Raw genomic sequence first — 27,500 nt, 5'->3', positions numbered from 1 at the left:
GAAATGATTTATTTTATAAGTTCCTAGGATGCATTAAAAAATATCCTGTACTTGAGTATATTGGTTACTTAAACTGTATATCGTCACCTTAAAGCAATAGTGGGATATCTTGAAAAATGCTGTTCTGAGATAATAGGACTTTTAGGTTTGCGTGAGCTCTAGCAGCATCAAATTAACTAATCTTGCAGATTAATGATTTAGTATAAGAGAGGTAAATTATTTAACATCAACACAAAATTGTAATAATAGAAAAATAATTAATTTTTTCATACTAATTTTGACAAAGTATACGTAAATCTGGAAATATCTCACTGTTGCGTGGAGTGTTTGGTAATCATCTCAAATTATCTCAGTGTAGCATAGTAATAATATTACGAGTTTAGATGGATAAATGAATTAATAATTGTTCCTCAGGAGATTTTTTCAATGTGTACGACTGTTTCAGGCTAATAATTGCTTTAAATAATTAATAATTGCTTAAAATAATTAATAATTGCTTAAAATAATCAATAATTCTTATTTCTGCATGTTTTTCCATGATGTTTATAATCATAAATACATTTTCAACAGTACACACCCACTCACTCAAAAATAACAGAAAACCTTTAGAATAAAAAGTATGTAATTTTTTTTACAGAAAACTTTAAGAACAAAAAAAAAAAAAATATGTGTTGATTCCCTGGAAACCTACAATGAACCTTCATCGTTATTTTCTTCTTGTACATCGCAGTCTGTATTAGCAGTATTAATTAATTCAAAACAAATTATGAGGTTTTTTTGGTATAACACAACTTTGGCAAACAAATAAGAAATCACGATTTTTATTCGGTGGAATTGTAGGTGGAACTGTATAGTGTATAAGCTGGTCCTAGAATTATGCTATTCTCATTCCGAACATTCTTTAGTCGCTCTCTCACATTAATGCTCTGATTAAATGGATCCTCGGTGTAGGTGCTTTTGTATTTGATAACTAACGATTCGTCTTTAGTGATCTGTAAAATCTTAACTTTATTCCAAATACATTTATTTTTGTCCACGTTTATTGAGAAATTTTTTCCAGTCTTCTCACCTTCTTCCAGTCAATGAAGTCCGTTGTTTCCATTACTGTTAACTTATAACGAGGTTCATTCTTCTTGGAACACTTTATGATCATCGCTAACTCCGTTGGAATAAATATAAGCCTTGTTTTAAAACCCTGACCTTTTCTCTGTCGATGCAATAATGAATGGAGTCTCCTTTGTTCTCTGAGTGCCCAACAATTAGGTATATATGGGTAATGATTTGAATATCAAGTGTTCATAGTGCATGCATGTACATAGAAAATAAATAAATTGTTTTTATCCTGTGCCACACAGTTATCAGAATAAAAGATCACTTCCCATTTCCCTTGGCAAAGGTCTTTTAAAAATGTGTACACGCAGGTAGATATTTCAATTGCGCATCTTTTAGCTACACCCTCATGCCGCATGTAACAATGGCCCTGTCGTGTTTGGTATTGTAAATACAGAAGTTATAACGTTTAACTTGCTCTTATAAAAAAATAGATATATTGCCATTTGGCAACGGCATAACAGCTTGAAAGTCATAAATGGCAACTACAGTATCATCAGTGGTCTTGGTAATGTTTTTATCTTTTTCTTGTCGAGATAGCTTTACATTCTGAATGTGTTCAGAATATTATTATTTTTTCTAATATCTCATTTGCAGTACTATAGTTGTATTATACACAAAATCCACAAAGGTTTTTTTTTGGTTAAAAAAAAAATATATTGAATTTGGTATTGAATTGTATGTAGAGTGTGTAACATAGAGATTACATACCGAGACACACTTCTATTTGTACAAATTGTACATCTTTTGGATATTTGGAGATCCGAGATGATCCTGCACGATAATAGTGCGATTCCACTCTACTAAAGCTGTTGATGTGATTCATAACACCATCAACTAAATCATCCTTTTGCAGGAAGCTGTCTGTTTTCTTTTTTAATGCAGTGCTTATGGTATTATTGCTTATATCTAAGGTTGCCATAAAAAAATCTTACACATACGTATGTTATGTCCATCTCTCTCAAAATAATAACCACTATTAGCTAGGATTCATGGAATCATAAATATTAAAATATTTTAATCGATCAACTTCCAAAACAGATTCAGAACATTTGTATTTACAATTAGTACACAGTACAGGCTTAATTTGTTTTGCTCTGCGTATTTTTCCTGACTTTGCTACATACTCTTGACCAGTATTCACCTTCAGATTATTTATGTTTCTCTTCCAAGATCACCCAACTTGTTGAAAACTATAGAGCTACAATGAGACAATAAATTTATTTCAGTATTTTAAACAACCTTTTGAAAGCAACAGTGGGACAACATCAATATCTCAGTGTTGCTCTGAGTGACCGAACATTTCAATACTGAGATTTTACTTGTAACACTGGCAATTTTTTTTTTACAAAATATCCCAGTAATGCATCATGTAGAGCTCAAAATTTTACATCAAACTGCATACTTATCTCAAAAGTGTATTTTTCGAAGATATCCCACTATTGCTTTAAGGTGACGATATGTAAGAGAGTTATTATACAAGAAGGTCCGAATAGTATAGTTTTGATGATGTTAGAATAATTTTACCACTATTTATACTGTTATTGGAGCAAAATATAGGCCGGGAATGAGGTTTTTGTAGCCCGGTCGCGATCTCCTTTGGCCCAGTGTCGCATTTCCATCGCTTCAGACTAAAGAAGCATTTCTTTTGCGGTTATAAATGCTTGGCAACATCACGCCTACATCGTTCCGCTACAACACAATACCCATGTATTGCTGAATTTAATCATTCAACAACAATCTAGCTTCTGGAATATTAACTTACATTTTTCAATCGTCAATTCACGGGAACTACCAAAACACTTCTAATCACATTTTTTTAAACTGTTCAAGAGTTACCTGTAATAAAGGATAATTCATAGAGACCATGGAGATATTTTGTTAAAAATCTCTAAGGGCTAAATTCTAAAAAGAATTTAGAATTTGTATGAAAAAATCACCTCTTTGCCGCATTTTGTTCTGCCACGCAGACCGACACCTTTGAAAAATCTAATCGCACGAAGCATCCCATTTTTCAGGGTCAGAATTAACACGAAAAAGCCTTTTATGACCCCGTTCAAGCTTTATTAAAGCAAACCCAAGTAACAAACTCTGTTCAGCTTATGAAAATGTACAACATTTTTTAAGATTTTTTACTTTCGCGGATAGATTTTTTTTTTTAAGAATACCTCGAACAATTTATAAGTGCTTGCACGTGTTCTCGCTTTCCAGAATTTTTTTGTTATCCTTAAAGTTATTTATATTCACATTATTATGTATACAAAATAATGCCGAAGAAAATCTTACGTTAAATTTATTCAAGGTTTTCTTTAACATGTTATTCTTTTACGAAAGTAATCAGGTATAAAAGAAATAATTAAAATCCATCATCAGATTCTCAATTTTTTGCTAATTTTAAAACCATATTTATTTGTGAATACTGCACAAAAGTCCCAAATGGTCCCAACCGTTTGGAGCAAGTGGGATTATGGCATCCTCAATAATTGGGTATGTTCAGAAGCTAAGGGTAGTGAGGATTGGAAGGAAGGTGTAGAAATAACTGGTTACTAAGCCACAATTTAAAACGCAAATCGTTTGATTCAGGAGGCGTGTTCATTAAGCAAAACCTTTTTCTTTTCATAAGTTTTCTTGTTGGTGGTAAGTTTTCATCAGAGCTATTCTTACCTACCTGCAGACAAACTATGAAAAGTAAAACTATGCGGGACTCTACTCTAACCGGTTTCTGGCCAGAATAGTAAGTCTGAGAAATATTTATGGATAATTGACTAGACAAGGCTTTAGGCAACATAGCTATGAACCTTTGGAAAGGATGCTTAATTCTACCTGGCACCTATGAAGATGATATTATGGTGTGATGATATCGATAAGAAATATTTATTAAATTTTATTTTACTTTTTTTTTCATTTTTTTATTTTACAATTTAAACCTGCTAAACTGCTTTTGCAGTTTGTTAGCAGGTACATACAGACAACACTTCATACAATGACATGGTTAAGTTAATATAACAGAATAGAAAAAAATAAATATATAGTTGCATTATAAGCGTTATATATCAGACAAGTACAATTGAAACACGTCGTCACATCGAAAGAATATCCATATTTAGCATACATAGGTAGGTACAATTTACTATATATTTTTAAGTTTCATTGGGAATTCCAATAAGCTATTCAAGGGCCTCAGTAGACCTCAGTCCAATATCCATTTTCTTAGATTATATTTGACTTTAGTGGTACATAAGGTATTATTTTTGATTGTCGTTGGTAGATTATTAGATATCTTGGGCACAATTTAGTTTAAAGTTCTTTTTCCGTACTTATTGGTATATTTTGGAACCACTAATCTATCATTTTGAGTGAAATTAATAAATAGAAGTATAACTTTACAATATTTACTAATTTACAAAATCTACATGTTTCGTGAACAGCTTTCTCTTCATCGGGGTGAATCATGTATGTATATATGATGTAGTAACATTGAGAGAGGAATTAAAAGGCGGGTAACAGGGACAAAACCCAAATCGGCAGAAGAATAAATGTAGGAATGGAAGGGGTAATAGTGGGGGGGGGGGGGGTTAGTTATGGAAGTAAAGTCGTAAGAGCGGAAAAAAATAATTAAGTAGGAAAATATTCAAAAGTGGATTGTTTAATTTTTTTTTTGCGATTATGAACATAATAACTATGTTATTTACCATTAATTTGTTTTTTGTCTTCTTAAAAAGTAGGCATAAAGTAAAATGGTAGCAAGGTTTTCAAGATGGAGGAAAACATATTTTTCACGAATGAGTAATTACTTTGAATTAGTATTCGATAAATAAGTAATGTTTCGATTGTCCATCAATTTTTGTTAAGTAAATAAATACTTTTAGCATACGTAATGTAGGTTTTAAAGTTCATAGATAAAATTTTATATTATAAAAGTATTTTTTTTGTGTGTGAAAGTCTCGTAAGCTCAACCCAGGGAAGGAGGGTGCGCCAAGCAATTATTTAAATTAAAACGTAGCCCATTACGACGCCAGATTTGAATAAGTTAACTTCCCAGAATGATTGAGGAGTTTTTATGTCCTTTCCTCTTTTCAAATTCTTTTATTAAACAACTTAAAATGCTCAAATTGTGTCATGATATTTTCTAACAATCCATGCCAAAATTGCTCCAACTGCTGTTAAAAGGAAATTTACATTTGTTTGGCAGAAATATAATATAATAGTGATAACAAAAATATTACCTACATTAAGCACCGATATATTTACGTTATTGCTTTTTATTGTAAAGTTTAATGCAACACAAACGTTTAATAACGGGGGTTTTCTCGAGGTTCACATTTTAATTATTTCTGATGAACTTATTACAAAAATCTCCAATGCTTTTTGAGGGATCCCCATGGATATAAGTTATTTATACTTAAGATAAATAAAAACAAGACCTTACCATAAAAAAATAATAATACAAAACGTTTTTCATCTATAAAATAAGCCGTAAGCACAGGATTTTATTTTTTTAGACGATGAACTAGTAACTCCCTGAAGGATTTCTCTAAAAATATTTGAGATTTTAGTAGTACGTTCATCAGAAATAATTAAAATAAGCCCCTCGGAAAGATCATTTAAAATTTTCTAGGCCTGCTAGGGGACATCGGTAGGTCCGTCCATTACGCCGGACCGCACGCTGAATATTGTTTTTACATGACTTCATCAATTATGTCTTTAAGATTTCCATTTCATTTTAGATATGATAAGGCACATTCAACCGTAGGTCTGTCCAATACGCATGGCCGCGCTTCACATATTTTTGTGCGCGGCTTCTTCACTTACGTTGTTAAGATTTTAATTTTAATTTAGGGTATTCTCTCGTCTTAAGATATTTTCTTTTTATCTACCCTTTGCACATAATATTATATTTTCAGCTTCAAAATATTTATAAAAATGTTATATAAGAAAAATATACGTAAGTACACTTGAATTGGGGATCAATGGTGAGGCACGAAATAAAAGGCGTGTATCGTGAAGGTCACAGTGTTTATTGGTGAGTCAGTTTGAGCAGTGACGAGGAGATGATTTATTTATTTATTTATTTATTTTATTTTTAATGCACATTTACAGTTATACATAACCAATAATAAACATACATTTTATTTTAATTTATTAAGTAATAATAGCGTTTTTGAACTGGTGAATATTAAGTTGGAAAATATCTATATCAGGGGACAGGTAATTTAGTAACATAATCATTTTTCCGAGCGGCATTACTAATGGTAAGTTGGTTCTGCATTTTGTAACGACAAAGGTTCTGTGCCTGCGCGCTCTTGTATAATTGTCGGGGACATAAAACTCAAATTTTTCTATAATATCGGGAATACAGACGTTACCATTTAGAAGTTTATATGCTGTTATCAGCAAAGCAGTTTTCCTTCTATCGGTGAGGCTATTAATACCCAGCATGCCGGACAAAAAGGCTGATGGATATAACCAGGGATAATATCCGAAGTCTCTAAGATATAAATATCTCAGAAACTTCTTTTGTACTTTCTCTATCATTTGAGAGTAAGTTAAATCCATTGGTCCCCATATTACAGAACCACTTTCCAAAATGCTACGTACTAAACTATAGTATAGCACACGAATCGCGGCCGAGCTGCAAAAATGTCTGGAGTTGCTTAGCACAAATCCTAGCATTCTTAAAGCTTTGTTGCATATCGTTTCTATGTGGACGTGAAATGTTAAGTGCGTATCAAATGCGATTCCCAAATCTCTTGAAATAACAATGTGCTGAAGAGATGAATAAGACATTTTGTAGTTATAGTAAATCGTTTTGTTTGCCTTGGTGTAGCACATAATGGAGCATTTCTTAATATTAAACCCTAATTTATTGGTATGACTCCATTCGACGATAGAATTTATATCACTTTGTAGCTGCAAGCAATTTTCCAAAGATTTTATTAAAAGGAATAGTTTCATGTCATCCGCGAATAAGAGAAACTTGGAAAATTTTATGCAATGGTAAATGTCATTGATAAATAGCGAGAAAAGTAAGGGTCCAAGATTCGACCCCTGTGGAACTCCAGAGTTTGTGATGAAGTTGGAAGAGTGGAAAATACCATAAGTTACGTATTGTTGTCTATTTGAGAAATAACTTACAAATAGACATAGAAGTTTCGCTGAAAATCCAAATTGGTCGAGTTTATTTAGGAGAATAAGCGGATCTACTGAGTCAAAGGCTTTTGCGAAGTCATTGTATGATACATCTACTTGATTGTTACTATCAAGAGCTTGAGATATGTACTCCGTAAAAACCATTAGATTAGACACAGTAGATCTGCCAGACCTAAAACCGTGTTGCTGGTCAATTATAAAGGGTTCAACTTGGGTATAAATGCATTTATGAATTATTAGTTCAAACAACTTGGCTGGAGAGGATAGGATCGCCACTGGTCTATAATTAGAGACAGAAGCCTTATCACCAGTTTTATGTAACGGTGTAACTTTAGAGATTTTCCACAGGTCTGGGAATATTCCGGAGTTAAGTGAGAGATTATAAATATACGCGAGAGGTGTTAATAAGGGCTCAAAGCATCCCTTTAACACGAATGACGGAATAAGATCCGGTCCAAAAGAAGTTTTGGATTTTAATTTTTTAACAGCAGCGGTGATGTCAGTGTTTGTAATATTTTGAATATCAACATTCTGTGCTTTTGTTGGCGTATTTTTTCCAGGTATAAAAGATTTCAAGTCCGCAGCTTCCTTACTATAAGTTGATTTAAAATAGTCTGCAAATGCTTCTGGAATATCTGCTCCTGAGAAAGACTGATTATTCCAAGTAACATGGTCAACAAACCCGCCATCACTTCTTCTGGACGAGATATACTTCCAGAAAGATTTGGGATCGCATTTGATATTTTTTTCAATAGAATTAATATATTGCACATGTGCTAATCGAATACTGCGTTTTATTTTTGTTCTAAGTAGACAAAACATTTCCCGGTCACTCACCATTCCAGTTTTCTTCCATTTTTTGTAATGTTTGAATTTGAGTTTTATGTCGCTAACAATCTCACTAGAAAACCATTTAGGATATTTTCTACCATTCCTCGGAGTGCGCTTAATTTTGAAACACATATCAAAATATTTATAAATTATGGAATAGAAAAAGTGTGTCGCTAAATTAACATCATTTATGTCCTTCAAAGGTTGCCAGTCATGAGATTGTAAATGGCAATAAAGAGCTTTAAAATCGCCATGTTCGAAGTTCCATCCTCGCCTAACACTATTATCAATATTATTCCACAAGTTTCGTGTTTGACAATTGGTTGTGTTTTTGTTCGGCGAAATCTCTATACACAACGATGGATGATAAGCGTCTTCTTTAACTAGTGAGTATAAGGATTTATATACTTTTAAATCAATGTTGCTGATAACAATGTCCAGCGTGCTTCCCTTCACATTTGTAATAGAGTTGCTTTGTTCCATTTGGAAAAGATTCATAAAATATATGAGATCCATTTCGGTGCCTTTGTTACTAGATTTTAGATTGAAGTCGCCTATTATAATAATCTTTTTATTGATTAAAAAATTAAAATTCTCAGTAACCTTATCAAAAAAATCGGTATATGTTTTATTTGGCGATGCCGGTGGAATGTACACAACACATATGTAAATAACACCAAAATCATTTAGGCATGTCTTTATCCACATATTCTCGTCTTTACTTTCCAGATAGGTAAGTCTCTGGGTTTGAGTTGCACGGTCACGTCTCGCGGCTAGCAGTACTCCTCCTCCCCTTGAATGTCCCGAGGTTCTGTCCTTTCTGAACACGTCATACCGTTGATCGAAGAGTTGACTATTGTAAATGCTGTCATTAAGCCATGTCTCTGATAGTAATATAAGATCGTTGTTCTGTATTATTACACTTTGTAGGAAATCATCGGTTTTGGATCTTAATCCCCGTACATTTTGGTAAAAAATTGTGCAAAGGAGAGAATTCACTTTTAGGGGGTTCTCTAGTCATTTCGCGGCGGCATTTTCATTCACTTTGGTCCGGTTTTGATTATCATCAATAGGATTTTGTTTTGGTTTTAAGTACCGATAATGTCTTACCGGTACTCCTCGAGGCCATAAATCTTCCCGTAAAAGTTTTTCGTATAGATCCTCCGTTACACCTATACGGAAAGCTGCGTATTCTTGAGAATGTGCGATGAATTTTTCTATTTCACTTTTTGTTATTTCGTTTTTCTCCAGATGTGCCCGGATCTCTTCTACTGTTGTGTCCTTATGTAATCTAGACACGATAATATTCTTTATTCTTGGATATGCTTTGGATTGCAAAGCAAAAAGTGTATAAGGAAGAAGTGACGAAGAAAAAATCAAACTTTTGGTGTGACCAAATTGAGTCAGAAAAGGACCCTCGAAAGCTCTGGAAAAACATAAAGACTCTGTCTGGAGAGAGCAACATCAAGGTTGATTCCTCCCTTGAAGCAAACAGCCTCGCAACACACTTCAGAAATAAGGTTGAAAACATTCGGGCCCTCAGTGTAGTAGGATCGCCTTCTGTCGCAGCACCAAGTCCACTCTCTGGTGACTTCACTACTTTCGCAGCTGTAACGGAAGAAGATGTCACGCGTGCTGTGATGTCTTGTCCTAATAAACAATGCACTCAAGACCCCATACCTACCTGGCTCTTAAAGAAATTTCTTCCGGATATAACGCCTATAATTACCGCAATTATCCAGAAGTCACTAGTAAATTCACTTGTACCGGGAACACTCAAAAAATCTATTATAACTCCGATTCTAAAAAAACAAAATCTTGATACAGACAATACGGATAATTACAGGCCAATATCTAACCTACCATTTCTGTCAAAACTGCTTGAGAAAATCGTTGCCAAACAATTGGTGGGGTACTTGAACTCGGCCGGTCTATTTGCCAAAAATCAATCTGCTTATCGACAGTTTCATTCAACGGAAACTGTCCTTTTGCGGGTAATTTCAGATTTGATCATCGGGATGGAAGCAGGTAAGTTGGGTTTGGTATCTGTTCTTGATATGAGTGCGGCATTTGACACTGTAGATCATAGTATTTTATTAAATGTGCTTGAAACCGAATTTGGCGTTCGAGGTGATGTACTCCAATGGATGTCATCGTACCTGTCTGGACGAGTAGCTTCAGTAACTTTCAATAAATATACATCACCTGAAACTCCCATCGAATTTGGAGTTCCCCAGGGTTCTGTACTGGGTCCCATTCTCTTCATTCTATATACTAATCGTCTCGAACGACTCATTCACTCAGCTGGCTTTGAATCACAAGGCTACGCGGATGATCGTTTGATTTTCAAGTTTTGCTCCCCGGATGAAAAAGACGTCCTTAAAAACGAGGTGGTTAGTTTCATTGATACGGTTTCAAGTTGGATGTCTGTTATTAAACTCAAACTTAATCCGACAAAGACGGAATTTATTTGGATAGCTTCTCCTGGAAGAAAAGCCCTCATCAACTCCAGTCCAATCCGTATTCAGAATACAAATATAATCCCTTCTACGGAAATAAAATTTCTAGGTTTCACTTTAGACAATTGTCTTTCTCTTGAATCGCAAATTTCAAAAACCGTAAGTGCTGGCTTTTTCCATCTAAGGCAGATAAAATCAATTAGGAGATGCCTTCCCTTTGATGGAGCAAAATCACTCATAAATTCGTTCGTTGTATCACGTATGGACTATTGTAATAGTGCATATGCTGGCCTACCTATAAAACAATTCAACAGAATCCAGTCCGTTTTCAATGCTGCGGCGAGAATGATTTTTGGTGAATCTAAGCATTGTCGTATAACCCCGCTTCTAAGGGATCGTCTTCATTGGCTTCGATGCCCTGAAAGAATAGAGTTCAAGATCTGCTTAATGACCTTCAAAGCATTGCAGGGAATGGCGCCAGCCTATATATCGGAATTATGTGTCCGACAAAACCTAAGCGATAGACAGCTTACTCTGAGGTCAGCAGATCTAGATGTTACCAATCGTTTAATCGAACTTTCTCGGTCAAATCGAGCTGTTTACTATGATCGCTCTTTTCGTGTAGCTGGCCCACTCATTTGGAATAAACTTCCCCCAGCCCTTACCAATATACAAAATTTGGCTGAATTTAAACGGGTTTTAAAAACAAAATTATTCAAAAAATCATATTTAATAATTTAAAATCATTTATATTCTCATGAATCTAAGCTTCTTTTTTAATATACTATAAAAAGCCAGGTTTTGAAGTTTTCCGGTAATTGTTTGGTTTCGGTTTCCTCCTTATTGTACTTTTATGTTTAATGTCCACCTATTATATAATATTTTAATGCTTTCCTGTTTTATATAATATTTTAATTTTAAAGTTTTTTCGTGCACTGTCACTGTCTTTTATTGTTGTCCTCTACTAAAATAGCACTGTTATTGTTAAATTTTATTCTCAGCTTTTGTGTAAACCGTTTATTCTTTATTTCATATTATGTAATTAATTTTTTTTTTAAAGGAACACAATAGGAAATTTTATTTTAAGTTTATTATAGTTAAGCGCACTTGAAGTGAAACAACACAAAACTGCGCTATATAAATGTTATGTTATTATTATTTATATTATTATGATGTCCCAATAGAGTCCATGATGGTACGGGCGAAGCCGGGTATATGTCCTTCGCGGAGGGGCGCAGGGCGCACCAGTTGTCACTCGCAAGATTTGTAAACTGACGGCAGATTGTTGACTGACTGACTGACTCGCTGCGTCGGGCATATTTATACTACACGGCTGACGGCAACAGTAGGCAGATAGATGGCAACTAAATCCTAGGCACTCGCACAATCTGTGTGTTTCGGGAACCTTCGACAGCGCGGCAATTATGCCTAGGCGGTAGACTCAAACCTTCTGGCGAGTTCTTGTAATGTGAAAGACGGACTTGCAATATTATTGTCGTTAATAGACAAGTAGGTGCATGCAGTACGTAGGTTGCTTTGTTTACGATGCGATTTTGACTGCAGGTACATAATTCGGGAGTAGGTACTAAGTAGGTCGAGCGGTTTATTATTAATTAGTTAATCTAGATTTTTCTCGACGCCACAGCCAAATTGATATTTTTAACCTCAACCGATACCAAACTGCTGTGGTAAGTAAAAAAAAAAACAAAATGATTCCCATGGGAGTCCTTCCCCAATATCATCTTACAGTTTTGTTTAACGTTTTAGCATATTTAGTACAGAATTAACTTAAAAATTATATAAATCAATTGTGCGAAGTATTCTCGAATACGCATCAACAATTTGGTCTCCCAATTATGAGATTCATAATTATAGGATTGAATCCATACAAAGGAAACTAACCCGTGTAATTGCTTATCGTGAAGGTTTATCTGGTCAATTTGGAACATATAATGACCAAATTTTGCACTATAAACTACACTCACTGACGGTCAGACGTAAACTTTCTGACGTACTGCTCCTACACAAAATTATACATGCATCAGTTGATACACCAAACATTTTATCCCAAATTAACATCAATATACCATCAAGAAAATCAACAAGGAGGATGAAAGACATTTTCTATATTAACCCTAGATTCATAACCATTCGTCCCACAGACCGCACAAAACGTAAATTTGTTTCTAGTGTCTCGAGTGATAGAGATAGAATTATGACCTCTCAAGTACCTTCCTAGATCGCTTGTTCATTAGTAACGCGGGTGCGCTTGCCTCGCAGTGAAGGCTTGTGGACATGTTATAGACCTTTGAACGTCTGAGAGACGAATGTTTATGAATAGTGTAACTTTTGACAAGACTGCAAGTTATTTTGAAAACATTGTTTTTTGATAAGTTCTGGTTATACAGAGTAAAAGTAAGTAAATGATACTATTCTAAACGAGTTATTATTCATAGTTACATCTTATTTTATCGTTCAAAATGTATTATTGTGTGTATTTTACATCAAATCTTATTATTTTATTTTAGAATGGATGATCGGAAAATTGATGACTATTTGAATCGTTTATCTGTTTCTAGTGATGATGATTTTACCAGTCAGCAAAAGGATGTAGAAATCAGTGATGTCGAAGATCATGTGGAATTAGATGAAATGGTCCCGACAAATTCCGACAGTGATAACGACATGGTTACGTAAAAGACACGAAACGCCAACTTTGAAGAGATGCCTAAAAAGGAAAATCACAGAAGTTTTAGATGAAATTCCTACCATTGCCACAACTGGTCCAAGTGGTACTCAAAAAAAGGTTTTTGGTTATTGTGATTATAAAAAACAGCATATGACAAGGTTCCAATGCAAGCAATGCAAAAAGTATATGTGCATGGACCATCGCGGCCTCATGTGGGTGGAATGTACCGATGGAATTTAATTTTAACTCGCTTATTATATTGTTTGCTACCTAATTAAACATATTAAAGAGTGCCATACTCCATTTATTTATTTTATTTACAAGTACCCCAAAACTCGTCACTTAAATTTAGTCGTCTGTGAGATGAATGTTTATGAATAATGTTCCTCTTAGATAAGGTTATGAATCTAGGGTTAAAGCCTACCACACAAATACAGGATATTTTTCCCCTGTACCGCGAACATTAAGAAATTATAACATTATACATGGCTCTAATAATGAAATAGACATTTTTAATGACCAATTTAAACACTTCAAAAAAAAATGTATTACCTTTAATCATATTAAGCTGATATTGTGATGAAGCCCTTTATTTAAAGAGAAGCAACATTGTACCTACCTGATCAGTGTCTCACCAGTACCTACAGGTGTGACAATAACAAATCGTTTATGAACAAATTTGTATTTACCTTTTACCCATTCTTATTTGTTATTTACTTCTGCATATTTAGCTGATTCATTTTGTTACTATTTTTGTTATTATCATTTTGTTATTTTTATGTATTTAAACATCCATGTATGTAAATTTTTGGGCACCATGCCTATTTTATGTACTTAAATAAAATAAATAAATAAAATATTTATAATTGCCCTAATGTATTGATTTTTAGCCAAAATACTTGAAGACGCTTATTTCATTTATTTTTTTAATATGAAATCTAATAACACACGTTCAAATTATGTAATTTAACGTTAGTGGCTGTGGTTAGAACAAAAACAGTTTTTTTTTAAATTTATTTATATTTGCTCCACACAGTAAGTTCTGAGCAAAATAATTCTCTGAAGGTTTTTGTCATTTTTGGGAGGAGTGGAGGGTCTTTTTAGGGATAGGAAGGAGAGGAAGTTATGCAAAGGAAAATGTAGAAGGGATGGGTAGGAATTTGGGGTCAATATGTCCAGGAGTGACAGACGTATAAATCCATTCCTCCCAAGGTGTAAGGCCATGGGTTGAGAGCGTCCAGGTGGAGAAGTCAAAAGAGTCTCCCTCAGCCAATCTCTGCCGATCCGGCCCGCCACACAAATATCAACCCATGAACCCGGGCATCCATCACTATACATACGTTGGTTTTCCAATAAATGTTTTCTGGGGTGGCGCTACCCAGACCTGCCTTCCAAATTGAAATAATATGTTTATACTAACAAATGATGAATATTTATCAAGTGATTGTGTAAGCGTAAAAACAGTTTTTGATATATATTGTACTGTGCTTCATCTGGCTATTCAGATTTAGCCAGCAAACATGGCTAAAGTAATTTCAAGCAACGTTTCAACATCTCCCAACTTGCAGCAAAGATTCTGTATATTATTTGATTATTGTGGTGAGGATTTTTGTGGTTTTTACTTTGGTGGTTGTGGTGGAGATTATTTTGGTGTTTGCTGTTGTAATTATTTTGGTGGTTGTTATGGTGGTTTTTGCTATGGTTGTTATGGTGGTTGATGTAGTGGATGTTGTTGTGGTTGTGGTGTTTTGTTTGTTTTTATCGTTGTTTTGTAATGTTAGTGGTTTTTTAGGTGTGGTTGTGGTGATGATTGTTGTGGTGGTTTTGTGTTGGTTTTAATTGTTGTTATTTTGATAGATTGATGGTTGTTGTGGTGGTTGTTTATTGATTGTTGGTTGTTGTTGTGGAATTAGAAAAAAATTACCGTTAATAATCATTTGCTAAATAACACCTCCGAAATTGAAAAAAAAAAATTATAAAAGATTTCACGCCCGCAAGACTCCAATGAATGTACAGGACGGGGGGAGAATATACATCAAGATGGTAGATAATTGCAGTAATTTCAACTTGGGAACTGTTTTTTTGCTTACAGGGTTATTGGGTTCTTACTAAACAAGAGCTTTGAAATCGTGATGATATCAAAAACAATATCATCTTTTTTTAATACGAAAACGAGAAATTGATATTTTGTAAAATATACAAAATTCGATACTCAATAACGATCCATATTTAACTAATTTTTGCGATTTTGGTTTTTACTAACGATTTTTACATTTGTTTGCACTGGTTTTCACTGAAGATGGCAGAAAAACAGTTGACAGTAAAAATGATGAGAGAGAAAAAGTAAAAAAAAAGAGAATTTAAAAAAAATACGAACTAGTAAAGTCGTAGTCGTAGCGTAAAAAAGCTGGTCCACTTTCAAATACCTATTGTTGATACACGGCTATACAGATCTGGTCACAAAACTTAAACCAGCAAGAATTTTTAGTGAATTAAAAATATTATTCAATAATTTTGAAATTTTATTTTGTGAACTCTATGTGAGAGAGAGCAAAACAAATTTGAAACGTGAAATATTTATTGAAAAAAACGAAATAAAAATTAAAAAAAAACATAAAAGCTTCTGTGTTTTAGGTTCTCTAGCCTTAACTCTGTGCAAACGCTACCATTCCTGAGTAAAAGATCCTTTCATACTGAATGATGCTCGAAAGCTTGAAACATTTTATGTGGCCAGCTTTCACTGGGTAGTTTGTAAATAGCTCATTATGTGAGTTTTTTTTCGATAAAATATTCTTCTATTTGAAGAACTCGGTTGTTTTAGAAATAAAACGTAAATGCAAATAATATTTGTGATTTCTATTTGCTGATTTTTTTTATTCCGATTGAAATAATAACTTTGTTTGTCTAAACGATTTTTTTATTCTACTGAACTTCGCTCGCTTAAAAATAAATTTTACAAAATCATGATTTGTGCACGACATAATTAAAGCTATTTTCATAGACAAAAATGCGATTGAAAAGTAAGAAAATAAAGCCTAAATCACTTCTTTGAAAATTAAAAAAACTCACAACTAAGTATGTAAATATGAATAATATAGTGACATTAACTAGTGAATTTAAACTAATCGCATTTATAATAAAAGACAAAAATTTTAAAACACCATTAAAATTTACCAAATTCGACTAACTGAACTTAAAATAAGCATGTATATATATATATGTTATGATAAATAAGTAGGTACCAATAGCTTTTCCAGACACTCCTCACAACGCACGTGAGCCGTTCATCTAGCAAATAAATAACTAAGCCATTTGTAAATCTCCTTTCTGTCAGTCAGAAGGCTGCGGGTTCAATTCCCGTTTGCGGCATGTATTTTTTCTCGGAAGATTTTTCTAATTTTTATGGGTGTTTCAGGCTAACAATCATAAATAATCAAGCAGTTAAACTGGCAAAATAAAGTTCACAAAATCTATTGTTACCATAATAATCATGTTGTAATATGGCAATGAAATAACATTCAGTTGGTAACACTACATGCACAGGAAGTAGGTGTCAAAAAGTATAAGTGTCTGTAATGGCTGTAATGTGTGTGCTCTGCTACAATAAACGTTATTTTGGTTAAAAGATCACCATCTATTATTTATCAAGACAACAGGTTAAGGGCCCAGGCACATATGAAAAAAGGAAAAACATCTTGTAATGATGGAAGGCAATCAGAACATGTAAAAATTGGAGGGGTCAAGAAACTGGAATGTGTGGAAGTTCCAGACTGCAGTATTTTTACGTGGACAAGTATGGCTGGATATAGTGAAAGGTCGGAGTGCAAAACCTGAAGAGAGTGCACAGAAAATTATTTGGGAAAACAAGGATGCAAAGACTCAGTCCTTAATAGTCACAAGGATGACAGAAAGTGTTGTGTTACACATTATATCATGTTCTACTTCAGCGGAAATGTGGAAGAAGTTGCAGAGTGTGTATGAACAAAAAACGGAGACCAGCATTCATATTGTACAACAGCGATTTTTTCAGTACAAATATGAAAAACGAACAGAAATGTCTGCATTTTTATCAAAAATACAAGAATTACAGAACCAGTTAAAACAATTGGGAGAAGAAATTTCTGAGAAATTTGTTATAACTAAAATACTCATGTCGCTACCAGAAGAATATAAACATTTTGTTTCGGCTTGGGAATCTGCCCCTGATGACAAACAAACCTAGGAAAACTTAGTGGCCAGGTTGTTGATGGAGGAAAAAAGATTTATTGAAAAGAATGATGAACAAACCCCATCATCGTCAGCTTTCGTAATGAAAAATAAAAAAAATGGAAAGTGTTTTAAGTGTGGAAAAATTGGACATTTCCAGAGCGAATGTAGGAAAAATAAAAATTACAATGAAGAAAACAAAAATGACAAGTGTTATTATTGTGGCAAGTTTGGACATTATAAATCGCAGTGCTGGTTTAATAAAAATAAAGACTCAAGTAAATACAACACAAAGAAAAGTAATGCGTTTGTCGTATTAAATAAAATTTACGACAATTATCAAGATTCTAAGTGGCTCGTAGACACCGGTGCGGATGAACATATGTGTTGTGATAAAGCCTTATTTACAAATTTAACAGACATTTTGAATAAATCAGTGATAGTCGGTAATGGCGAGTCAATTAGTGTGTTGGGCTGCAGCCAGATGGCAGTGCAAGTGCGAAACAACACGGAATGGGTTGACACTACCATAGACAACGTGTTATTCGTACCAGATTTGAAAGTTAATCTGTTCTCTGTCAATCGCGCTATTAAAAAAGGTTATGTTATGATGACAGATGACAAGACTTGCAAATTTTACAAGGATGGAGATATTTGTGCCGTATCAAAACGAGATGGAAGCGGGGGTGAAATGCAGATCACGCCAAACTCTGGAAATTGAATAAAAATGCACTTTATGGATGAGAAAAGTGTGTAGAAACTCATTAAAAAAAGAATTAAGGCGCGGAAGAATAAATTGAGGGAGATACAGCCGATCAAAGTTTAATAAAATTGCACTTCGCGATCTGAGGGTAATATTCGGTTTATGGGAGTATAACCGAAATTGAACTTGATTTATACTAATTTAGGGCTGGGGAATCCGAATCTGAAAGAATTAGGTGGGGGTCGGCACTATTAACTGAGTTATAGGGTTTTGAAACTTCGTACGCGATACATAGGAACCATGTTTTATTTATCAATTATGACTTAAGAAAATCAAATTAGCAACTATTTAATTTTGAAATTTCAGTAGTGCCAACCAAAAAAAGAAAAGTGTTGCCATATAATAATAATATTTTTTTACAAAATAGGTTAGGTGTTTAGTTTGGGTTAGAGTAGGCAGAAGAACATGGGAAAAAGGTATTAGAATTAAATCACAAACCAGTCTATACAAACCTAGCGTAGCCCACAAACTACTTGAAAACTGGGATATAACTCTAAAGGGGACGCGAGCAGGCGTTATTAAAGGGGCAATTTTGTGTAACAGGAAATAACATGGAAAAAAGGTATTAGTATTAAATCACAAACCGTCTATACAAACCTAGCGTAGCCCACAAACTACTTGAAAACTGGGATAAAACTCTAAAGGGGACGCGAGTGGGCGTTATAGGGTCATTTTTTTGTTATAGAAAATCACAGTTAGGTTAGGTTATATATATACATAAATTAAGTATTTACAATATTTTAAATAATAAACTACCAATCTGGCAAATGATATTTAATTTTCAGAATTTTCCATGCATTGATATTATTATATGGCAACATTTTTTATTTTTTGGATGGCACTACTGAAATTTCAAAAGTATTAAAAGTTTTTAATTTGATTTTCGTGACAAAATATGGCGGCGGACTGTCCGAATATGGTGATAATATCAGATCGCGAAGTGCAATTTATTAAATTTTGATCGGCTGTATCTCCCTCAATTTATTCTTCCGCGCCTTAATTATTTTTTTAATGAATTTCTACACACTTTTTTCATCTAGAAAGTGCATTTTTATTCAATTCCCAGAGTTTGGCGTGATCTGCATTCCTCCCGGAAGCGGTTATTATATGGATTTACGTTTTAAATGCAATACTGCAATTGTGGCGAAATCAGAACTGAATGATTTTAGTTTGTGGCACGAAAAATTAGCTCATCAAAACATTGAGTTTGTCAAGGAAATTTTACAGAAAAACAACATCGATTCACAACAAACATTAGTTCCGAAATGTGAAAGTTGTTTACAAGGAAAAATTCACCGATTGCCGTTTCCAAAAAGTAATTACACCAGCAAGAAGACATGTGAAGTAATTCACGCGGATACGTGTGGCCCAATGGAAGAAATGTCATTAGGAGGGCGAAGTACTTTGTTCTGTTTAAAGATGACTCCAAAATTTAAGATATGTTTATTTTGTTAAAAGTAAATACGACATCAAGAATTGTTTTGAAGACTTTCTAAATAAAACTGAAAATATAACTAGAAATAAGGTTAAAATCTTTCGAAGTGACAATGGACTGGAATTTATAAGCAAAGAAGTGAAAGAAATGTTCTCAAAGCATGGTATAACCCATCAAACGACTGTTCCATATACTCCAGAGCAAAATGGAAAGGCTGAAAGAGAAAACAGGACTCTAGTGGAGGCTGCAAGGACAATGCTACATGCAAAAAGTTTACCAAAAAAACTATGGGCAGAAGCTGTAAACACTGCAGTTTTTGTACTTAATAGGACTGGAAAAAGCAAAGTAAATGGAAAATCTCCCTTTAAAGTATGGACAAACAGAAACTTTGACATCCGTCAATTGAAAGTGTTTGGTACACCTATATATGCGCACATTCCTAAAGAAAGAAGAAGAAAATGGGACAAAAAGGGTGAGAAAGGACTCATGGTTGGTTACAGCGAAGATGTGAAAGGGTACAGGATATATTTTTCACATAAGAATACCATAGAAACAAAGAGGGATGTAATTTTCTTAGAAAATGAAAATAAACTCCAGGAATCAATTGAGATAATATCTTTAGAAGACAAACCATCACAGATGACTGAAACAATGGTAAATGAAGAAATTAGAACATTGGAAGATAAAGGTGGTATGAAAATCTCTACTGAAGAAGATATGCTATATAAAACCAAATCAGAAAGTGATAATGAACCATGTGTTGATGAGTTGAGTTCAAATGTGTCAGTGAGTGAAGATAATCCACTAGCACCCTACTGTAAGAAATCAAAAAGAACAAGGAAACAAACTTCTTTCTATAAATGCAACAATGTACAAATTAATGTTGATCCTGATCCGATGACAAACAAAGACGCTGTGAGTAGGGTTGATGCTTCCAAGTGGCAGCAGGCCATTGAGAGAGAGCTGCAAACACTGAGAGAAAACAATACGTGGGAAGTGTACAATGAGCCAGTGGATTCAAGTAAGGTTGTTAGTAGCAAATGGGTGTTTAAAATTAAAGTTCCAAATCAATATAAAGCCCGGTTGGTTGCTAGGGGGTTTGAACAAGATAATTTGTTTAGTTATCAAGACATTTATGCTCCAGTAGCAAAGTTATCCACTTTTAGACTTTTTGTTGCTATTGCTAGTAAATTAAACTTACAAATCTATCAAATGGATGTTACCGGTGCATTTTTGTATGGTGAAATCCAAGATGAGGTATATATTCAGTTACCTGAAGGAGCTTATTCTAATAATGAAAATATTGTAAAATTAAACAAATCACTGTATGGTTTAAAAATGTCTCCTAAGTGTTGGAATAATAAGTTCAATGATGTCATGACTAGAGAGGGTTTTCTAAGATCAAGCTGTGATTCGTGTTTATACAAAAGGTATAATAGAAATGACAAAATTTTTGTATTGTTATATGTTGATGACCTATTAATTTTTGGAACAAATAACTGTGAAGTTAAACAGCTTAAAAAGGCTTTGAATAGTGAATTTAAAATGAAGGATTTGGGATGTATATCTGATTTTCTATGTATTAATGTGAGTCAGAACTTAAAATCTGGTATAACTGAACTAAGTCAGAAAAGTTACTTACAAAATATTCTTGTAAAATTTCAAATGGAAAATTGTATACCGGTGGCTACACCGATGGATAAAAATTTTAATTTTAAAATCTTTCAAAATCAAAAGGAAGATAAAAATATTGAAAAATTATGTAGGCTAATAAAAGGAAGTTTAATGTATGCTGTACAAGGTACAAGACCAGACTTATGTTTTTCTGTTTCAATGCTAGGTAGGTATCAATATTGTGCAAATAATATATTGTTAGCTGCTCTAAAAAGGGTATTGCGCCATGTTAAGTATACATTACATTATAAGTTGATTTACAGATGCACAGATGTAGGTTTAGAGGGTTTTTGCGATGCAGATTGGGGTGGTAATATAAATGATAGAAAGTCCACTTCTGGTTATACGTTCTTTTTCTCAAAATGTTTAATATTATGGAGTTCTAAGAAACAAGCATCTGTGAGCCTGTCGTCAACTGAGTCTGAGTATGTGGCTATGAGTATGGCTGCTGGCGAGGCTTGCTGGTTGATAAACTTATTGAATGATTTTGGTTTTCAAAATGTTTGTCCAGTAAAATTTTTTTGTGATAATCAGTCAGCAATCTTGACTGCAGCTACAGAATCTATTAAACGTTTGAAGCACGTAGATATTCGTTTTCACTTTGTCAAAAATCTAGTGAAAAATAATAAAATAAATATAAAATACATAAAAACTGGCGAACAACCAGCGGATATTCTCACTAAATCTTTGAGTAAAGAGTTATTTGTACGATTTATTGGAATGTTATTACATTGAGGGAGGATGTTGTAATATGGCAATGAAATAACATTCAGTTGGTAACACTACATGCACAGGAAATAGGTGTCAAAAAGTACAAGTGTCTGTAATGGCTGTAATGTGTGTGCTTTGCTACAATAAACGTTATTTTGGTTAAAAGATCACCATTTATAATTTATCAAGACTACAAATCACAATGCTCAAGTATTTACTAACTCACTTTCTAGTTGGATACGGGTCACGTGCGCTATGTGGAGAGACTAGACGAAACTAATAAGTTACTAAAAAAATTCTTAAAAATAACATGTAAAAAAAAAACTCTGTGTTATACCACTTTTTTAAAAATAATAAATGACAGCCAACCAGGTTTCAATTATCTCAAGCTTCAAAGGAGTTTATAAGACTCGTATATATAAGAATATCATGACAAATAACACCTTATTTTCTTCAGAACAATTACGCCGATGTAGGTATTTATCATGTTTCCATTAATTATTTATTTCGATTCATTTTTACTCGACGCAACGTAGTTAAAATCGTTCTGGAAAGGAGTCATTGCTCAAGTTATTCAAAAGATCGATTATATTTTAACGTCAGGATTAGACATCTGCAAATAATTGCATTTTGACTTGCAATTTAATGGCCTTTCATACCATTTCATAAAAAAGCGTTCCTAATGACCAGGAATTACGGGGGATATTGGAAAATTTTGAAGTGTCAGGTCAACAAGTGTTAATTGCTAGCCCGCTGTCAGTTCCGGCCAGTCGATAAGCGCAAATGGCGCGAACTGTTTTATCAGCCGAAAAAAACGCGCGTTAACTTCAACGTCGGTGGCGGTACGGCGAGTCTAACTACAAGAGTTTTATTTATATCAAAATAAGGCTATTTCCTATGTGTTTGTGCGAAACACAGATGCTTTTGAAAATGATAACCCACTTTTAACCAAGGGTCTTGTTAACTCTTAAACCCTACCACTTTGGGAATGTAATTATTCCTACCACGGGGTACTACAGTACCCCGCGCAAAAAAAATGCATAAAATAAAAGTCTTTGATATTTTTTTAAATATTATTTTTATTATGGCAAAGTAATAAGAAAAGACAATAAAATTTATTAATAAAAAGTAATAGACATTTTTGTCGTTCCATGAAGGACAGATTTTGTATTGATGGTCAACACAAATATGGCGGCGACAAGTGTTATACACAGATCGAGATTTTCTGTCCTTTGTGCGCGGACAAAAGCAGCAGCGACCAGGTTTGGGATTATTAGGGACCGGCCTATGATCTTCACTATGAATATTCAAGACTGCACGTATAATTTCTCTGATATCCCGGGGTAAACTTGGCTATTGTAATTTTGCTCTCATATGAGGCTTTATGAGTGCCATTGACAAACTCTTAAGAAATTCACGCCGCTTGGTTATTTTCTCTTTATCAATGTTAGTTGACAGCTTGAATAAGACCCACGAGTTGACACCAACAGCATTTAGCATCCCGTAGAAGAGACACATGGGTCACCTTTTGATCTTCCTGGACCTCAAGTACTTCTTACAAAGTTGGTCGAACACATCCACCCCGCATTTGGTTTTATTAAAGAAATGTATTATTTTTGTAAGGTACACTTCACTACCCTTATCAGGGCTGTCATGCATGGTGGACAGCACTTTCTTTTTAGCTGACTTCAGAGTACAATACGACAAAAGTGTGAGAGGTCCGTCGTAGGCTCTCGATTTTCAATGTCCAAGAAAACAGGAGGAATTTCTCGTTTATTTTTCTTTACAGTTCCAGCTAATGTTATACCCTTTTCCAGTAACATCTTGGCTGTGGGTATATACGTGAACCAATTGTCACGTGTCAGGTTTCTATTAAGACGTTACCAGGTGGGTGCAACAAAATATGCGGCTAGGCATTGTTGAGCGAGAAAGCTTAACACCAGTCCAGTTATGTCGATTATTATGACCTTTTTCGTACAGAACTAATCGAGAATCTAGCACACGAACCAAGCGCCTACCTTCTTCATTTATACCAGCCCCGTCATTTTCAGGCACTAAATACTCATCATCTCCTTCCACACTATCTTGATCACCGTCTTCGTGAGATGCGACTTCAGAATGGTCCCGATAATCCTCGATAACACCGACGGGCTCATCTTCTGAATCTTCTCCTAGGTTTAGCTCTTCGTCGTCAGAAACCAACAAAGCAGCTGCAATTTCACCCCCCCCCCCCCCCCCCAAGACTTCGAGTCTGGGATGCCATATCTGAAAACAATACAACACCTCATTACACTGTCATTACATTCATAACACATTATTAGTCCATGAATGTCTCGTTATTGGGCGCAGGCCCTGCCTATCAACACTGTGCTCTAACCATTATCACAAAGCAAAGTAAATCATGAATAATGTGTAAACTTACCAGAGAGATGTCGAAAAACAACTTCAGTAATTCAAGTATAACTGGAAGGAAGAACTAACACTATTCCTACCACGGGGTACTGGGGTACCCCGGAACACCTGTGGACGCGAATGCACTTGCCGGGCGGTCACGGCTTACTGACGTACTTACGCGCTAATTATCGAGAGTAGATTAGCCAGAGCGATTATTGCAACAGTGCAATATTGTTAAAATTGTTGACATTTTAAACACTAGTGGGGTACTCCAGTACCCCAGGTAGGGTTTAAGGGTTAAACAATACAAAAAATTGATACAAAATATGGATTTCTTTATATTTAATCGTCTATACATTATTATCATTTTTCTTTAGCTCCCACATTCAAATGAATTTATCGGCAAATAAACCCATTTTTATAATGTTTGATGACAAGTTCAATGCTATGCGCATTTGAGAAGGCTTCATTTGAAAGCTCTGGTGAATTTGTAGAATTCAGTTGAACGCCTGAATATACTTTAATTTCTGGAAATTTTATTCCAGATTCCCTACCAAAGAGTTAAACTACAAGAAATTTTCACAATATTGGTGATATTTAAGTCATTCAAAATATTTGAGAAAACATTATATTATAACATTATGTATGCATTTATTACTATTCATTTTAACAAAGTTATTTAAATTGTGTGACTATTGTACTCTAATCAAAAAGATGATTTTTTTTAATAGAATGTATGCTCCATGTAATATTTTCTTTCTAAATTTTAACTTTCTATCAAGCCGTCGTTTTTTCAACTGTGCAATAAATATCACAGTAAGTTGACAATTGATTTCACAGCTAAAAAATTAAAGAAAATATAATTAAAATGCTATTTTTAAGGAAAGAGTAATGCGTTTCGATAAAAAAACATGTTCAATCAAAATAATTTATAGTGAAATAACTTTAAATCGAAAAGGCACCATCATAACCTCATATGGTGATTAATGTTTTGGTTAATTATATCTTGTTGCGCTTCCTCCGTCTTTATCCAACTTTTTGGATAGCGTCACAGTATCCATTATCAGGGCAGAGGTGGTTTAGATTGTGGTGAAGTATGTATCTGTGTATGATAAAGTGATGCAGTATTGTTATCCTTGTAGGCTGTGATTTTCGGCAATTAGTTTAAGTGTAGCCATCAAGCACCGGGCACCATAATCTATTAAACTCAACTCTGCTGTTCCTATTAAAATTAATTCAGGATTTACACAACTGCCCAGATGATGGAAATTTTAACGCAGACCGAAACATTAGCTAAAGGAGGAATCGCAATACTATTTGGCGGCATAATAACATAGGAAATCTCAAATCATATATTATGTTAACCGTCTGACAAGACAGGCTCTTTCGCCGACTGCGTGGTTTGTATTTCCGAGTGATTGGCAATAAAATTTTAAATTACACATATTTTTTACTACCAAGCACACACTCCATAATATGCAAGCCTTGCTGCTATATTTTTGTTATTACTGCAGTCGACTTTTATCATGAAAACGTGTGCCCCACATAATATTTTTACCGCCAGCCCACTGACTTGCGTCCCGCTGTTCTGTCCGGCAAAAAGGTCTTCATTTACTCATAAAGAATAAAATTATACCCTGAGCTTTATTTAACGTTGTAATGCTTTTTACGCCAGGACCAGTTCACAACAGAACAGTAAAATTTCACATTAATATCTAACATGGTTCTCCGGGAATATACATATGACAGAATCTTGTGAAGAAGTGAGGCTAGGTTTTAAAATTGGTCTAACACCGCAACTAGTAATTAAAACTAACAATATTTTTAATAATAATTTGCAGGACAATTTATTTTGCCAGGGATTTTATTTTAAATGTAAATTTTTGCAATGTTTTCTTTAGGGATTGTTTTCAATTGAATAATATTTTTAAAGTATAACAGAAAACAACTATTTCCAGAGTAACTTACGAAAGTTGTTATTGAATGAGAAAAACGTAAATATAAACATCTAAAATTAAAAATATTCAGTTAAATTAAAAAATAAAACTGCACCATTTTAAAATAATAAAATATTCATAAACATCAATTCTCCCAACTCCATAATATAACAAAACAAATTGACTTTAAATGTCTTGTAATTTTTTTAGTTCATTACCAGAAAGTATCTAAATTATATAAAAAAACAGTAATTAAGTGTTATCTTAAAAAATATGAATTAAAAATATGAACTGAATACTTTAACATATAAATAAATTATCAGAGAATATAAAAATAACATAAGTCACTAAATACAAACTGAAACCAAAACGACTCAACTCAATAACCAGTAGCGATCTTGGAAAGCTGGTTAACCTTAAAATAAAATTATTATTTTAATATCAACTGTTCAAGGTCTTATAAAATGCATCAAAGCGTAGACCCGGTTCCAAAAGTTTTTTTAACTCCTTAATTGATGAAAAAAAAAAAAAAGTTAAGTAACAAAAACCAAATTAAAATATTCAAATTCGATCGAAACTGTTAGCATGATTTTATAAATTACGTCATACTAATAAATTATTAATATCTACGCAAGTTTATCTACTATTATTTAAGTTTCAACAAATTTTCCAACTTTGGCCATCCGTCGCGTCGTTGGGTTGAACTGTGAACCTATTTCACATGAAAACTCCCGCTTACATTGGCCGAACTCTTGAAATCTAGCATATGCCAGATAATAAATGCACTAGTATCATTACACGACCAGTGATCTCTGCAAGTGCTTGACCACGACCGCATTTTGCCGCAAGCGCTTTGGGATGGACATGTAACTTATGCGCGGAACTGGGTTGTGATTTGAATTTATTGAGATTGTAATAAATCATTAACATTCATAACTTAACCACTACAGAGGAAATGTGTTTCCTAAAGCAGCAAAACCGTCGATGAGCTCGGGCGTGATGAAAATATAAAAAAAGAAAGATTTTTGCAAAGTGTGTTATTGTCTGTTTGGTGAATTTATACTAGCAATAAAGTTCATGCAAAATAAATATTTTTTTAACAGAAAAATATTTTAATTATTGTTTTCAAAATTAGCACTAC

This window comes from Hesperophylax consimilis, chromosome 14, assembly GCF_061612785.1.
Source record: "Hesperophylax consimilis isolate HC1 chromosome 14, BYU_Hcon_1.0, whole genome shotgun sequence".
NCBI classification, from domain to species: Eukaryota; Metazoa; Arthropoda; class Insecta; order Trichoptera; family Limnephilidae; genus Hesperophylax; species Hesperophylax consimilis.
Note: the sequence above shows the minus strand (reverse complement) of the source record.